General features: G+C 48.9%; 1 pseudogene across 1 annotated transcript in view; it reads right to left on the bottom strand.

Moving 5' to 3' along the window:
- The window catches only part of LOC308278398 (coiled-coil domain-containing protein 174-like), a 32,681-nt pseudogene extending 20,612 nt beyond the window's left edge, over nucleotides 1-12,069 (bottom strand). The window contains exons 1-5 of the transcript in view: nucleotides 11,891-12,069; nucleotides 10,942-11,037; nucleotides 10,429-10,570; nucleotides 9,943-10,037; nucleotides 9,404-9,533 (exon numbers count right to left, since the gene is read on the bottom strand). The product of the transcript in view is annotated as a coiled-coil domain-containing protein 174-like (transcript). The remainder of the gene's footprint in view (nucleotides 1-9,403; nucleotides 9,534-9,942; nucleotides 10,038-10,428; nucleotides 10,571-10,941; nucleotides 11,038-11,890) is intronic.
- Between the last annotated feature and the right edge of the window lie 2,475 nt (nucleotides 12,070-14,544).

The following is a 14,544-nucleotide window of genomic DNA, read 5'->3' as shown; positions in this document are numbered from 1 at the left end:
TTGTGGTACTGGGGATGGAACCCAATATATTCTATGTCTTAGCTATATATAACCCCAGCCGTATTCCGTATTTTTAAATTTTTTTTTTTTTTTGGTGGTACTGGGTTTCCTGGATGCCCTTCTACCTCCGGGCTACACTCCCACGGGCTACACTCCCAGACCTAGTTTTTAACTTTATGTGGAAACAGGGTCTCTTAAACCAGTGAGGCTGGCTCCGAACCAGCGCGATCCTCCTGTCTCTGCCTCCTAAGCGTGGGGATTACAAGCGTGCGCCACCACACCTGGCAAAAAATTTTTATTCTTTATTCTTTATTCATTTACTTTTGCAGTACTGGGGTTGGAAAAGGAGCATTCTACCTCTGAGCTACACCCGTAGCCCTATATTATATTTTTATTTATTCATTATCTTTGCCATACTGGGGTTTGATCCTAGGGGCATTCTACCTCCAAGCTACATCGCTGGCCCTATATTTTATTCTTAATTTACTCACTTATTTTTGTATGATATTGGGGATGGAACCGGGGGGCTTTTCTACCTTTGATCTACCCAGACCTATTTTATATTTTATTTGGAAACAGGGTCTCACTAAGTTGCTGAGAGCTTCAATAAGTAACTTAGGCTGGCTTCAGACTCGAGCAATCCTCCTGTCTCCGCCTCCCAAGTGCTCGGATGACAAGCGTGCGCCACCACGCCCGGCTCACATCATCTTATTGACTATTTTTTATTAAACCCATTCCTATTTAAATCCGGGTCCTTGAGGAGGCTGAGACGGGAGGATCGCAGGTTCCAAGCCAGCCTCGACCACTTAGTGAGGCTCTCAGCACCTTCCTGAGACCCTGTTTCCAAATAAATAAATAAATAAGGCTGGAGGTGGAGTGGCCCAGTGTTCAATCCTTAGCACTGCAAAAATAAATAAATAAATAAATAAATAAATAAATAAATAAATAAATAAAGCAAGCTACGATTTGCCACAAAAGCAAAGCTACAGACAGGACACAGCCAAGCACTGTTGCCTGTGGAAGGCTCTTAGCCAGAGCCCCCTCCCATGCCTGAGTGTGAGGGGTCAAGGGCAGGGGAAGGGGCATCTTGTCCTTGACCTCGTGGGGGGGGGCATGGGAGGAAACCACCTTTCTCACTCTGCACCTGTGGTTTCCACCTAAAACTTAGCACTGGTGACAGCTGAAAACATCCTCACAAGGCCCCTTCCCGGCCTCCCCCCACAGGCCCCCAGCTTGGCTGGGAGGCGGCTCTGGGCCTCAGGCTGGGTTTCCCAGGGATCTGGGCCTCTGGGCCGCATGCCCTGGCCCCCCTGGGCATGTGATCTTCTCTGGCACCTTCTGTGCAGCCTGCGGCCCTTCCAGTTGCCTCCCTTTCCCAGAAAGCGCCTCCCGGAGCCAGGCCCTTCTGTCCCTCCCACCTGTGGAGCTGAGGGGCTGATTTTGAACCACAGGAGCCTCCGCGTAGGGAGGCCCGGCAGCCTCCCCCATCCACACAAACACCACCCGGCTCCAGGCAAATTACTTAACTTCTTGAGGTCTCGATTTCCATTTCTGAAAATGTAAAGAGTAAAATAACCAAGTCAGAAGACTGAGGCTGCACAACTTCAAAACTTACTAGAGCCGGCATGGCGGCGCCCAAGGTGTTCTACCTCTGAGCTACTACCCAGCCTTTTTCATTTTCTGTTTTGAAACAGGGTCTCTCTAGGTTGCTAATAGTCTCACTAAGTTGCTGAGGCTGGCCTCAAACCTGCGATCCTCCTGTCAGCCTCCCAGGCCTGTGCCGCCACACTGGGCTGTTTCTCTATCTGTAAAGGAAGCTTCCAGGCTCCAGGATCCCTTGATACACTTTCCAGAGGTCAGCCAGGGGTGGAAAAGGTAGAGGTCTGCTCGTCTAATGGAAGAATTCACATCCTGTTAACAAGCTGGGGGGCATCTGGCTATTCATTTCCTCCTCTGAAAAATGGGAGTGATTAAATTTTCTAACCCCAAGGGAAGAAGTCCTCTGCCTGATGAGGCAGGTGTCTGTCTAATAAATAGTAGCTATTATTCTTGGGTTGTTAGACATTAAAAGAACAAAGAACATCTATCACAACCATCTACTATTAGCCCAGGTGACAGATGCTCAGGTGTTAAGGACAGGGTCTCTGGAGTCAGACCTCCTAGGTTCAAATCCCAGCCCCATCATTAGCTAGCTGTGTAAGCAAATTTGGGCAACGTATCTTATCCCTCTATGCCTTGTCTATAAAACAGTAACAAGAGAATTTATCTCACAGAGTCTTCCTTTTAAACATACCATACAGTTCACCCGTTTAAAGTGTGCGATACAGACCTGGGCATGGTGACGCCCACTTGTAATCCCAGCATTTGGGAGGCTGAGACAGGAGGATTGAGGTTCGAGGCCAGCCTCAGCTACTTAGTGAGGCCCTCTGCAACTCAGTGAGACCCTGTTTCCAAATAAAGAATAAAAAATAGGGCTGAGGTGAGGCGTGGTCATGCTTGTCATCCCAGCATTCAGGAAGCTGAGGAAGGAGGATCGCGGTTCGCGGCCAGCCTCAGCTACTTAGTGAGGCCCCCTTGCAACTTAGTGAGACCTTGTTTCCAAGTAAAAAATAAAACAGGGCCGGGCACGGTGGTGTACACTTGTAATCCCAGCATTAAGAGGCTGAGACAGGAGGATCTTTGAGGACAGCCTCAGCTACTTAGGCCCTTTGCAACTCAGTGAGACCCTGTTTCAAAATAAAAAATGAAATATAGGGCTGGAAGGGGTAGCTCAAAGGTAGAATGCCCCTGGGTTCCATCCCCGGTGCTGAAAATAAAACATAAAATATAGAGCTGGGGATGTGGTTTGGAGGTAGAATGCCCCTGGGTTCCATACCCAGTACCACAAAAATAAAATAAAATAAGCCAGGCGTGGTGGCGCACGCTTGTCATCCCCATGCTTGGGAGGCTGAGACAGGAGGATCGCACAGGCGAAGCCAGCTTCAGCTACTGAGTGAGGCTCTCAGAAAATGTGAGACCCTGTTTCCAAATAAAATATCAAAAATAGGTCTGAGAGTATAGCCCGGAGGTAGAGAGCCTCTGGGTTCCAACCCCAGTAGCACCACCACCAAATAAATAAATAAATAAATAAACAAACAAACCAAAACAAAACAGGGTTGGGGGTGTGGTTCTGAGGTAGGATGCCTCTCAGTTAAATCCCCAGCAACACACACACACACACACACACACACACACACACACACACACACACACACACGGCGTTTCTAGATGTAGCATAACCACTACACTCAGGGGTGACTGAAATAAAATGTGCCATGTTATTACACACAATGTGACCTTTTCCTGTTCCTATTCTCTCTTTCAAAATGCAGATCACACCTATTACGTGGATTCGCGACCCGTTCCCGGCTGTCTTCTGCAGTTCCCAGCATCCTTCCCTGACCTGGGCAGGGTGGAGCTCCCCGGGGCCCCTTCCCCTGCCTCAGGACCGGCCTTAGCTGTCCTCATCCTATTTCTCTCTCCATCCCCACAGGACCAGCCCCGGGAACGACCCAATCTCTCCCACACACGAGCCGACAGCTCCCGGGCACCTCAGGGGGGTCCCTAAAAGGAGAGGGCCCACCCCGATCTCCCGGCGGAGGAAGTCATTAGGATGCAGCGCGCAGAGGAGCCTCCGCTGGGACGGGCTTTCATTTCCTAAGGCTGAGCTGGGCCCCAGGAAGACTGCTTTCAGAGAGGAGCTACTTCTTCGCTGGGGCTAATACTTAATTCTTGCTTCTGCTCCTTGGCACACAGTCAAGCTCCTTAACCCATTTTTTTTTTTTTTTTTGGTTATCGTGATTTTATTGTGGAATTCTAAGACAGTACATCAAAAAAAAAAAAAAACCAAAAACCACCATATGTTACAAAATCACTTCCCTTTACCAAACTTTGTGAACTGGATGGAAGAAGAAAGGTTCACATATTACATGTGTTAACATGTATGATATTTTGCACATTTTAAGGCTGGGTTGGGAGACAGCTATTTAAACAAGGGGTGGTAGTAGAAAATGCATACGAAAGAATCCCAGGGCTCCACTTGATTACTTCTTCTGGAAAGGCATTGCTCCAGCTAAGGACAGATGAAAAGGGGCAAAGGGGCACAGCAAATCTTGTGGCCTCCCAAGCCATCCGGGCTGTTGGGCTGCCGTCAGGGCTTGCTGTGGATGGATTAACCACTGAGGCCGTCAGCATCTCCAGAAATCAGTGATTTCCCAGGTGTGTGTGTGTGTGTGTGTGTGTGTGTGTGTGTGTGTAGCACACACAAGTGCCACCGCATATCTTGCAGATCTTGAGAAAGCTCGATCAGGGGATCCGCAATGGCATAGATCCTCCATGAAGAATGTCTAGCATTCCTTTCTTTCTTAAAATTATTTTAGGATTATTTGGATTATTATGTATAATTGAAATTTTATGTATAAACATAACTAAAACTGATGGGCGGCGACTTGTGAGAGACTCAGGCAGCAAAGATTCTTTCCCAAGGATAAAGTTTTTGGGCCAAAGAGTAAGTTCAAACTGACCTTATTTTGAGCCACTGTATAAGATCAAGGTTTCAGTCAGCCTTGTGAAGTGAGACAAAATACACTATGATTGTTTAAATGTCTAGCACTGGGTCCTCCGAGGCCGGGATCAGAGCCTGCTGAGGGGTTAGGCCAATGCCGGGGCCAGCGGCCGGCATCGGAGCCTTCCGTGAGGCAAGACTGCTATTGAGGCCTCCGAGGCCAGGATCGGAGCCTGCCGAGGGGTTAGGCCGGTGCTGGAGCTAGAGAGGCTGGCATCGGAGCCTGCCGAGAGACAAGGCTGGTGCTGGGGCCTCCGAGGCTGGGATCAGAGCCTGCTGAGAGGTCAGGCCAGTGCCGGGGCCAGCGGCTGGCATCGGAGCCTTCCGTGAGGCAAGGCTGCTATTGAGGCCTCCAAAGCCTGGATCGGAGGCTGCCGAGGGGTTAGGCCGGTACTGGAACTAGTGAGGTTGGCATCGGAGCCTGCCGGAAGACAAGGCCAGTGCTTGGGCCTCCAAGGCCGGGATCGGAGCCTGGCGAGGGGTTAGGCCAGTGCCGGGAACCAGCGGCCTGCATTGGAGCCTGCTGCAAGGCAAGGCCGGTGCCGTTGCCTCTGAGGCCGGGATTGGAGTCTGCCGAGGGGTTAGTCCGGTGCCAGGACCATCGGCCGGCATCGGAGCCTTCCTTGAGGCAAGGCTGCTATTGAGGCCTCCGAGGCCAGGATCGGAGTCTGCCGAGGGGTTAGGCCAGTGCCGGTACCAGCGGCCTGAATTGGAGCCTGCTGTGAGGCAAGGCCAGTGGCAGGGCGTCCGAGTCTGGGATTGGAGTCTGCCGAGGGGTTAGTCCAGTGCCAGGACCAGTGACCGGCATCGTAGCCTTCCATGAGGCAAGGCCATTATTGAGGCCTCCGAGGCCGGGATTGGAGCCTGCCAAGGGGTTAGGCCAGTGCTGGGGCGAGGCCGGGATCAGAGCCTACCGTGAGGCAAGGTCGATGCCGGGGTCTCAGAGGCCGGGATCAGAGCCTGCCGAGGGGTTAGGCTGGTGCCGGGGCCATCGGCTAGCATCGGAGCCTGCTGTGAGGAAGGCCAGTTCTGGGGGTTCCTAGGCCAGCATCGGAGTCTGCTGAGGGGTTAGTCCAGTGCCAGGACCAGCAGCCGGCATCGGAGCTTTCTGTGAAGCAAGACCGCTACTGAGGCCTCCGAGGCCTGGATTGGAGCCTGCTGAGGGGTTAGGCCGGTGCTGATCCAGCGAGGCCGGGATCAGAGCCTGCTGCAAGGCAAGGTCGATGCCGGGGTCTCAGAGGCCAGGATCGGAGCCTGCCGAGGGGTTAGGCTGGTGCCAGGGCCATCGGCTAGCATCAGAGCCTGCTGTGAGGAAGGCCAGTGCTGGGGCTTCCGAGGCCGGGATTGGAGTCTGCCGAGGGGTTAGTCCAGTGACAGGACCAGCAGCCGGCATCAGAGCCTTCCGTGAAGCAAGGCCGCTACTGAGGACTCCGAGGCCGGGATCGGAGCCTATTGAGGGGTTAGGCCGATGCCGGGGCCATCGGCTAGCATCGGAGCCTGCCGTGAGGAAGGCCAGTGCTGGGGCCTCCAAGACCAGGATCGGAGCTAGCTGAGGGGTTAGGCTAGTGTCGGGGCCAGCAAGACCAGAATCGGGGCCTCCCATGAGGCAAGGCCGCTGCTTGAGCCAGTGAGGTCTGGATCAGTCCACTGGGTAGCCAGGCTACAACTGGGGCCGTCAAGAGTTGGGTCAGTATTTTCAATGCAGCATGCACAGAGAAATATCGCAGAAAATTAAAACCAGATGCTTCCCCTAATCAGCAATAACTAGGAGGAAAGGGGCAACAGGAAGTGGTCGAGCTATAGAAAGGGCCCTATAGTGAAGCAATTAAGGTGACCAATCAGAGGGTATGGAATAGGGGAGGATGGAGCCTCTTTAAAAAGCAGGAGGTACATACACATATGTATCAAAGTTAATCACCAAACAAGCAGGGGATCGAGGGAGGGGGAGGGAATGGGATGGGGACTGGATGAGGGCTAATTGGATGACGTGTGCTTGTATATCCTCTCACGTCTTGTATTCCAATGTGATGTATGATTACAATGCACCAATAAAAATAAATAAATAAATAAATAAAAATAAATAAATGTCTAGCACCCTTGCCCTAAACTTTATAAAAAATAATAACTTTTACTGTCCTTGGCAATCCTGCTTGCATGACTATGCTCTTGCTTTTCTACCAAAAAATAAAGTATAAAAACTATAACAAATCCTGAATAAAATGAAGAAGGTTGAATCTATTTCGTGTGGTCATTCTTCTTTCATTATCGGCCTCGGTTTCCCCCTCATCAACACACGAACCCCGACTCTGCTAGGGCTGGACCCCGGCACACAAGAAACAGCCAGGCATGTTGGTTCATGTCTATAATCCCAGTACTTGGGAGGCTAAGATTCCAGGAGGATCACAGGTTCAAGGCCAGCCTCAGCAATTTAGTAAGACTTTGTTTCCAAAGAAAAACTAGAATAGTGCTGGGGGTGCAGCTCAGAGGTAGAATGTCCTGGGTTCAATCCTCAGTACCACAAAGAAGAAAAAAAAGTGTTAAGATCCAGGACTGAAGCCCAGGCTGGGGTTCCAGGTCTTTATTCCTCCTGTGTCTCTGCTTCACAAGCCAAACAATAAAGGACCAGAGACTCCCAAAGCCTTCAACCAAAGTAACAACCCCACAATCCCAGGCGAGGCAGGAGGAGCGGGGATGAGAGCCGGGACGCGCTGCAGGCTGCTCCACTTTGACTGCACTTTGCAAAACTTAAAGAAAAGAGATTTTTAAAAAGAACCACGGTGGCACTTCGTATTTTCTGGGAATGACAGATGTTCAGAGGACAGAGCAAAAACCAGAGGGACAGAGACGCTATTTATATGGAACCAGACAGATGCCTTTCACATTTTTTCAGTTTTTCCTGGTTTCTTTTCAAAGCTAAATGAGGGTTTGCTCATAAGTTAGAAAGTGGCCCATCCCTTGGCACGAGGCGTTTGTGAAAGCTGGGGAGGCCTTTCTAGGTCCCTAGACACCCGTACTCCCCTTTCCCTGCTGGAAACAGAATGCTCTTGATGGAGAGACCACTTCCAGCTGCCTGCAGCTTGGAACAGCCCAGGGGACCGAGCTCTGGCCAGTGGGATAGAAACGCACAGGTTGGCCCGGCATGGTGGCGCACGCTTGTCATCCCCGCGCTTGGGAGCCTGAGACAGGAGGATCGTACAGGTTCAAAGCCAACTTCAGCTACTTAGTGTGGCTCTCAGCAACTTAGTGAGAAGACCCTGTTTCCAAATAAAATATAAAATAGGTCCTAAAGTATAAAGCCCCTGGGTTCCATCTCCAGTACCACACACACACAAAAAATTAAATGCACAGGTTGTAGTAACTGACTCAGAGTCCTAAACGGAAGCTGCTTCCCACTCCCCTCTTCCTCCTCCCTGGGGCGGGCAGGACCTGGATGGATGGGGAGCCAGCTCTCCGGGCAGTGAACTCACCAGGGGCCTAGGGGCCCGGGACTGGGTGGCCGCTCCAGGCGCAGCCACTGGCCTGCCCGGCACCTCAGAAGTGCTGGGTAGAAACAGGGTTCTGTCTTCTTTGAGCCATTCTGTGACAGGGTCTCTGCTAGGACAGCTTAGCTTTTACCTCATAACACTATAACGAGGAGTCTGACCACAGCCTTGAACAGTGCTGGCTGTTAAGCTCCAAGGTCCAAATCGCCAGCTTCTAGAGCCCGGTCTTTATTAAGCTGTCTCTACTCCTATCTCTAAGTTCTTTATTTTTTAATTTTAATTTTAATTTTATTTCATTTGCGTGTCTGGGGATAGAACCCAGGGGCATTCTATTTCCAAGCGACAGCCCCAGCCCTATTTTTTATTCTTTATTTTGAAACAAGGTCTCACTGAGCCGGGCGTGGTGGCGCACGCTTGTAATCCCCGCGCTTGGGAGGCGGAGACAGGAGGATCGTGCAGGTTCGAAGCCAGCCGCGCTGGCATAAGTGACCCTGTTTCAAAAATATAAAAATAGGTCTGGGCGTGTACCCCATAGGTAGAGCTTCCAGGAACCCCAGTACCACCGAAAACAAAACAAAACAAAACAACAACAAAAAAAACAGGGTCTCACTGATTTGCAAAGGGCCTCACAAAGTAGCTGAGGCAGGCTGTGAACCGTGATCCACCAGTCTCAGCCTCCCGAATGCTGGGATGACAAGCGTGCGCCACCAGGCCCGGCATGCTCTAAATTCTTTATTTTTCCTACACTGACTTGACTTCAGTGTAGGAAAAATAAAGAATGAGTATAGTATAAGCAATCGAAACACACGCAAACATGCTGAGATCTAGAAAGCTCAGAAGGAATTTTTAATGCATTACTGTAGGACATGATAAATATTTGCGGTAACAGACATGTTTACAATGATTTTAAAACTATACAAGGGTTACATGTATCAAAATATCACATATTAGCTCATAAATATGTACAGCTTAAACATTTTTGTATATTTGAATTAAATTTTTTTTACCCTAAAACATTTATGTGCACAACTAAATTTTATCTTAAAATACTCTTTCTCTAAGTCTCAGTTACTAAACTGTGCCATTCTAAAAAAATCCAACATATAGTTTGTTAATATGCCTGCCCATTGCCTAAAAGTACAAAAGAGCCATTCTGTATTACTTTGGTTATAAAAATTGCTCCTGGCAGTACTTCAAAGGTCTTTGGCTTCCATAGAGAAAAAACTAAATGGCCAATTTCACATACCAGCCCTACCAGAGCGACTTCACTGGAACTAAGCTTTTCCCTTTCGAGTTAAAATCCGAAGCCGTGATATACCTGTGTCCTCATCCTCTGTGCCATCTTCTCTGGACTTTTTCATCTTTTGTTGGAGTTTGGCAAGTCCTGCTTCTAAAATAGCCTTTCGTTTTTCCTTTATATTTTCTCGTTTGGTCCTCTGATCTGTTGTCTAACAGAACCGAGAGTCAGACATCTCGAGCGCTACTCCAAGAACCCTCTGAGGCCTGGCGGAGTTCAGCGAGGTCGCAGGGCATCGTGGAAGCTCCAGCAAACCCCCCAGCTCTCCTCTCCTCCTGGATCCCTTCAAGAACTTTCCATTTTGTCACATGGCCCACCCAAAAGGACCCCATCTGAAACCAGCTTCAAATGACCCAAGTTTCATAGGTTACTTCTTCAACAGTAATTAGAACACTTCTAATCTTAAAGTTTGGAACACCAAAACAGAATAGCAATTACCTTTGTGCAACCGTTGTCAGCATTTTGAATAGCGATTTTAATTTCTAATTTAATTTACTGGATTTTCCTTTCAGCCGCCCGCCCAATCCTTCCTCACATTGGCGTTGAATTCCATTTTGTACCTGCTCACGCAGCATCTCTAAGGTTTTCATTTGCTTGTGTCTCAACTCCTGATCTCGGGCAAAGGCAAAATACCCAACACCAAGCTGCCGGGCCTCTGAAGTAAGTTAAAATTATTTGAAAGATTAGAGTTCCTTATCAGTAAACTGCAGTCACGCCAAACTTCCTACCAAAACAAAAAGAAACACAGTGATATTCATAAAAGTTTTTAAAATGCATTTAACCCCTAGTACAAAAAAAAAGTTTTCATCTTGTTTGCCAATGATACCCATAAAAAGATTACCTTTCGGCCATGGCTATCTAGTTCACTTATATTCAGGAATGAGCTCTTGGGTTAGCAGGCCGTGTGTCGGGCTCTGAAGTGGACACAGGCCTCCTCTGAATTTCTACAGCAGACGCTCCCACTTCTGTGCCAGGCTGTGGCTCTACGAACCTGCCCTCCTGCCCGCCACCGCTGAGACTGAAGGGCAGGACGGAGCCCGGCGTACCGTGGTCGCGGATGTCTTCGTAGTGGACGGGCCCCACGGGCCTCCTCAGCGCCTCCTTTCCTCGTCCTCCCACTGGTGGTGCTGAAGCTCCTTCCTCATATCTTCCGACAACAAGGTCTTTTTGTTAGCAGGACTAATAAATCTAACGGGGAACAGAGCGAAAACTGTCTTCAGATACGGACTGAGAGACCGCCACGCTTCCGCTCCGGCCGCTGGACCACAGAGACGGTCCACTATTGATGGAGACGACAGCTCCTGACAGAGGCCTCTGGCTCACGGCACCACCACCTCACTGATTTAAGTCATGCACCACACGTGCTACACGAGCGTCCTGCAATCTTGCCTCAGCACAACGATGAGTTAACGGAACCTTCCCTCCCATGCTGCCCCTTGGGCTACCAGAGGGAAGGCAGGACTCTGGGCCTTCTAAAAAGTGACTCGATATAATATTCAATAAATATTCTTATGCCTTAACAAAAGACTTGGGCCAAGGTTTGCAGAGCACATACGTACAGCCTCTCCCGAAGAGTTTTATCCATCTCCAGCAAATCTGGCAAATCCTTTCTCATGTAGCGCCGGGACCGCCCCAAAGAGTCCACATAATCCACCCTGAAATCAAAGCGAGAAGATGTGAGGTGGGCTGTGTGGAGGCTCCGCACACGTGCTAACTACACCTCGTTGCCAAGGCCCCTCCGCAGAGGGACCACTACCGCTGAGAATGCGCTAGGGGTTGGCGGTGTCAGGGACTGAATTGTTTTACCTCTGAGCAATACCCCAGCCCTGTCTGATTTTTTAGTTTGGAGCAGGATCCTAACAGTTGCTGAGGGCTATGCTAAGTTGCCAAGGCTGGCCCCAAACCTGCAATCCTCCTGTTTCAGCATCTCAAGTACTGGGATTATAGGTGTGCACCGAGAATATGCTTCTTAAAAGTTCAAAGCTGACACACAAGTCTGCACCATTGTGCATGCCTGCGGTACCCGGGAAGCTGAGACAGGCGGATTCAGGTTTGAGGGAGGCCCTGGCAACTTAGTGAGACCCTGTTTCAAATTAAAAATGAAGTAGGGCTGGGGTTGTAGTTCAAAGGTAGAATGCCCTGGGTTCAATCCACAGTACCACACACACAAAGAAGCTGACATACAAGAAAGTGTATTGTGCCCTCCATTAATTTTTTTTCAGTACTAGGGATGGAACCCAGGGGCATTCTACCTCTGAGCTACACCCCCAGGCCTATTTTATTCTTTATTTTGAAACAGGGCCTCACTAAGTTGCAGAGGGCCTCACTAAGAAGCTGAGGCTGGCCACGAACCACGATCCTCCGGTCTCAGCCTCCCAAGTGCGCCACCACACCTCTTTTTCTTATTTCTTTTCATTGGTACAATTCTTGGTATCAAAGAAATTTCATTTAAGTAAGTCAGAGTGTTTCTCAGATTCTTTTTAATTAGGAGGAATACAAACAACATACCTGGTTGCCTCAGCTTTGCCCAAACTAGACAGCAGAGACAAGAAAGCCAGGAAGACAGGAGGCAAAATGAAATTCCCTGCCTTCCCAGGGTAGTAGCGGACCCGGCTTCTGCAATCATGGGCAGAGACTGCCCTTTCTGCGCTCCCCAGGGGGCCCAACGCCTTGATTTTAAAGGTCATGCGTTGCCTGGGGTATGACCTGTTGAGGTTGAAATGTGTTTGGTGTGTGAGGGGAGAAGTAATTCCCCCACCACAACCACACAAACAGGAAAACAGAGAAAAACCACGGATTCTTGTTCTGAGCTAAGTATAAATACACATTAGCCTGAACTCTTGCTGAAGATTTAAAGTTTATTAAAAGATAGAAATACAGAGAATAGGAACAGCTCCATACTAGACTGGCATGGAGGGATGACTCGAGTGAGTACGCCAAAGGAATTACACGTGGACTCAGCCTTTTTTACACCCATGACCTCCATCTTGTTCACGTAATCCTGATGTAGTAACCATCCCTGTAAGGTACCTCCCAACCAGGTGTGGCAAGGCAGCTGCTTTCCTGAAGGGCAAGGTCAAACACTGCCCCACCCTCCCTAGACCATCATGTAGATCTGTCTTTAGAAAGCACAAGTCCTAGCTCTCCTCTACTGACTTGTTAATTATTTTGAGCTAGGTCAGTTTACATTGGAATAGCTGCCTGATTTAGGCAGAAATCAAGTCCTTTCTTTACCCAGTCAGCTGCCATTTTGACACAACTACTTTTGAAATATATCAATTATTTTCTTTTAAAATATATTAATAATCATGTAGCCATTTGGGAAGAGTATGGTTGTGGTGAAACTGTTCCCTGGGGACACCTGCTAGGGTCCCAGACACACTTTCCCCCAACCCAAAACAAAAGCCAAAATGACCAAAAACAGAAAATTACTGCGGGTTCTTGTCCTAAACTAAGAATGAATATGCATAGCTTGGACAGTTGCTGAAGATTTAAAGAAGTTTATTAGAAAGATAGAAATACAGAAAATAGAAATACAGCCTCATGCCAAAATGGCATGGGAGGGGGGTGACTAGGCCGTTCCCAATACTGGTACATTCCCCCCTCTGTCTAGTAACTTCCTGACACCTGTCAGGCCAAAGGTAAGTCCAGAAAATACAATTTGACTTTTACAAGTGTACAGACATGTAACATGAGCTAATTTCCCATCAATGTCACCCCATTTTTACATACATACATGTACCCATAGCAAAGGAATCAGGGCGATGACTCATCGAGCTGCTTCGAGCTGAACAGGGGCGATGTAAGGGGGCCCCCGGCTTAGGGTACATATGTGTGTAATTGGCATGGTGAGATCAGATGGGTCCATGCGGTGTGTATCTATGACCATCCAGAGGACTCCGATACATGATCTTGTCAGGGTCTGTCTGTAACACCATCTGGAATCTGAAAGCTTGCTGGGATTACGAGCGTGCGCCACCATGCCTGGCAGGTTGATATATTTAAAATGATAAATCCTTTGACCAGCTAAAGCATTTTTCCCATACAAAGAGGAACAGAGGTATTCCTCATGCCACTGTAACAAAATACCATAGGCTGGGTAACTGATTAAAAACAAAAGTCGATTTCTTGAAGCTCCAGAGGTAAGTCCAAGAACATTCCACATTGGAGAGAGTAGGTGGTTTGAACTCACTACATCAAGCCCTTTCTTTTCCTTTCTTTCTATTTTCTTTTTCTTTTTTGGCAGTAATTGGGATTCTACCCATCCTTCCAATGAGCCTCAAACTTGCAACCTCCTGACTAGCTTGGATGACAGGTTTGTGTCACCATGCCAGTTTAATAAATAAGTGTGAGTGTGTGCGTGTGTGTGTGTGTGTGTATGTGCGTGCGTGTGTGTGCGTGTGTGATCCTGGGGTTCAACCCAGGGCCTTGCACACGCTCACTCTTTTCTAAACATACACCTCCTGTCCTGGAAATGGATCTTCATAGCCTAACCCCCCCCCCCCCTGAAGGCCCCTCTCAACACTGGTGCACCGGGGTTGAGTCCTCAACTGGAATGCCGGGGACACACACACTCAAAACACAGCAGCAGATAAGCAAGAGCCGAGGGAGTTGATTCACTAGACCTGTCCTGAGTGAGGGAAGTCCTTCAGGTGGAACTGCAGGACGTTAGATAGGAACTCCTAGCTGGGTGAATACAGAAAAAGCTCTGATAAAGCCAATTTCATGACAGAAAAGTTAGTGCGACTTTTGTTTCTACAAGATTTAGGAGACTAATGTAGAAAAGACTCCAATCACCAGTCTATATTAAAAAGGGAATGGTCTTGGAGGCCAAAGGTAAGACAGGTCACGCAGGCCGTGCCTCGCCCTGATTGGCCCATGCTAGCCGTGACATCACAAAGAGCCTCTGTGAGGCGTCAGGCAAAGGCTATATAAGGGGCTGGCCGTTACTGGACATTTGTCCGTTGATACAGGGAGCTCGTGTGTGGTGACCTGTAGGACTGCGTCTTGGTGCTTGTGTGGATTTGGATTCGGCTTCTCTTTGACTTTGGACTTTTGACTTTAGGATTGAATTTAGAATCAGGACTTTGGACTTCGGACTTTGGCTTTGTCTTTACTATGGCTGGTAAGGAAGAAAGGAGGGAGGCGAGTCCAGGCGTCTC

This window comes from Muscardinus avellanarius (assembly GCF_963383645.1).
Source record: "Muscardinus avellanarius genome assembly, chromosome: 22".
Classification (NCBI taxonomy): domain Eukaryota; kingdom Metazoa; phylum Chordata; class Mammalia; order Rodentia; family Gliridae; genus Muscardinus; species Muscardinus avellanarius.
This window is presented reverse-complemented; position numbering and strand designations above follow the sequence as displayed.